Source organism: Prunus dulcis, unplaced genomic scaffold, assembly GCF_902201215.1.
Source record: "Prunus dulcis unplaced genomic scaffold, ALMONDv2, whole genome shotgun sequence".
In the NCBI taxonomy this organism is placed as follows: domain Eukaryota; kingdom Viridiplantae; phylum Streptophyta; class Magnoliopsida; order Rosales; family Rosaceae; genus Prunus; species Prunus dulcis.
In genome coordinates this window covers 32,021-35,281 of record NW_023010159.1, presented here as the reverse complement: position 1 = coordinate 35,281, position 3,261 = coordinate 32,021, and positions in this window count along the sequence as shown.

Below are 3,261 nucleotides of genomic sequence, written 5' to 3'. Positions count from 1 at the left end.
CCAAACATCTGCTCTATGCGGCCCATGCACATGCGGCGAGAATTGGTGTAAGTGTCCGCCAGATAAAATATCGAAGTTCATTCTTCAAGACATCTCTACACACCCGGAAGCACAGAAGGAAATGCCATAATCATCGCTACTTGATACATCAATATATAGCATATACTTATGACGTGCACCAAAAGGCTTATGTTCTCCCAATATGTTCGTTAAATGTTTGAATGGATAATAAATAACATCACCTTCTTACTTATAGTTTACTTGGTTTGAATTTTTTTATATTTCATAATACTGTGATGATAAAGGTGTGGTACACGAGCAAACAGTGAAGTGATTCTATATTACCGAACACAACGAAAAAAAAGTAATTGAAATAGTGCAACACCTAACAATTTTCGCTAATTAGGCGACAACATGAAATTCAAAAGTTTATAAGAAATAGTCTTCTATTCTCAAACTGTTGTAGTAAATATGGCAAATATAAGTGATGGTTATGAATGACTTCTTTTAATCATTTGAAAAACAGATAAATTTGTACAGATAAGGATTACAATGAAGTTAACTAATATAAAATAATTGTATATTTTAGTCTCAAGCACGTAGTTCTGAATCTCAAAACAAGTAAATATTACTAATTTCTTTAGTGTGTGCTAGATATGATTATTTCTTACTAATTTCGTGTTCGATCGACTGAATAACACGAAAGAATTAAAGTTTTAAAAAACAATATCTCTTTGGTTGTCGTTTTTATTTTATTTTATCACCACATAACTCTGTTTTAAATAAACTTGTATCTGTTTCGCATACAAATAATTGGTAAATGAGTTCGGCAACGTAGCGTTTTTGTATTTTAAAAACTGTACCATCAAGGTCCATTAATTCGATAATATATTGGGATTTGATTCTGGCCTTAGTTTCAGTAACATAATATTGAGAAATCGAAATTCCAATCTACCGTGGTTTCATCACAGATTTACTAAAGTTCATACTTACGTACCAACAAACAATGCATTCCTTGGAGTCATATATACTTTAATTGCAAGTTGTACTCGTTTAGGTTGCCAAGTTATTTATGGCATGAAACATAATATGTCAATTTAGTTACCGTTTTGTTCAACAAATTAATCTCTGGAAAAAAAAAAAAATCCTTTGACGAATACGCCATTTATAGGATTTATAGTTATGTACACATGTACATGTGAAAATTAAGTTACATATATTCGACAGTTTGGAAAGCACTGGTAACTTAGAAATTTAAGTTATATTGTTTCAATAATTTAAAGCCACTAATTATATAAGGAATAAAATCGCAATCTTATTATGCCAATTTATTTACCATTATAGTTCAATACATTGATTTTTTATTATAGAAAATCCATACATGAACAATTCTTTGAATCCAATGCGCTCATCATGGCGTTGCTTAAAGTCATACTTTTGTACAGCAAATAACGCCAATAATAAAATATATATACTTTGAATTAAGGTCGTACATTGTTTTGGCTTGAAACCTAATATGCTAATTTAGTTACCATTCTGGTCCAACAAAATCATCTCTTAAAATAATATTTCCTTTCATGCATACACAATTTATTTAACTTATCATTTCTAAACATGCATTTACAAAAAATAAGTTACATATAATCTTAGGTTTGGAGAGCACAAATAAGTTAGAAATTAAGCTATATAGCTTGAATATGCACCTAATTATACTAGGCATCAAATCGCAATGTTATTATCATAACTTATTTACCATTATAGTTCGATAAATTGATTTGTTTACAAAATTCATGCATGAACAATTCGTTGAATCCAACCTCACCGAGATGTGCAATCATAGAAAATAGTTTTCAAATTCACCTATATATATTGTAGTCTTTTTAAAAACTACTGACTCCGAATTCAAGTTTTATACCACGTACAAACCTATAATCCTTCCTTGCCTTCAACAAATTGAATAGATATGGAGAAAGGTTCATTCAAGTCAGCTTTCCTCATTGTGCTCCTTCTTGTTTCATATAATGGTAAAATACTTCTCTCAATTTTTATTTTTGTTACAATGAAAGAGAAATTTATTATTGACATACTATAATCCGAACGTTAATCCTAACAACCTAGGCTAACCTCAGGGGCTGACTTCTTTGAACAATACAACTGCATATAGGAATTTTTTTCTCCAACCTGGTTGACTTCACTTATTTTGAAAATGTGTATATGTCCTTGATACATCGTTAAAATTATATACTTTAACCTAACAATTGTCGATATTTTCAGCCATAAAGTCGAGTTTAAGTGTATATTTTTGTAACGTAAACTTATGCATAAAGCAGTATGTTCACAATAAAGGCAAAAAACAGTTTTATTATGAATTATGCAAATATTAATTGTGGTAGGTGTGCAATTTGGAGCCGAAGCAAGAGGTCCAGTTACTCGTTATCCGTTCCAAACATCTGCTCTATGCGGCCCATGCACATGCGTCGAGAATTGGTGTAAGTGTCCGCCAGATAAAATATCGAAGTTCATTCTTCAAGACATCTCTACACAACCGCAAGCACAGAAGGAAATTCCATAATCATCGCTACTTGATACATCAATATATAGCATATACTTATGACGTGCACCAAAAGTCTTATGTTCTCCCAATATGTTCGTTAAATGTTTGAATGGATAATAAATAACATCACCTTCTTACTTATAGTTTACTTGGTTTGAATTTTTTTATATTTCATAATACTGGGATGATAAAGGTGTGGTACACGAGCAAACAGTGAAGTGATTCTAAATTACCGAACACAACGAAAAAAAAGTAATTGAAATAGTGTAACACCTAACAATTTTCGCTAATTAGGCGACAACATGAAATTCAAAAGTTTATAAGAAATAGTCTTCTATTCTCAAACTGTTGTAGTAAATATGGCAAATATAAGTGATGGTTCTGAATGACCTCTTTTAATCACTTGAAAAACAGATAAAGTTGTGCAGATAAGGATTACAACGAAGTTAACTAATATAAAATAATTGTATATTTTAGTCTCAAGCACGTAGTTCTGAATCTCAAAACAAGTAAATATTACTAATTTCTTTAGTGTGTGCTAAATATGATTATTTCTTACTAATTTCGTGTTCGATCCACTGAATAACACGAAAGAATTAAAGTTTTAAAAAACAATATCTCTTTGGTTGTCATTTTTATTTCATTTTATCACCAGATAACTCTGTTTTAAAGAAACTAGTATCTCTTTCGCATACAAATAATTGGTA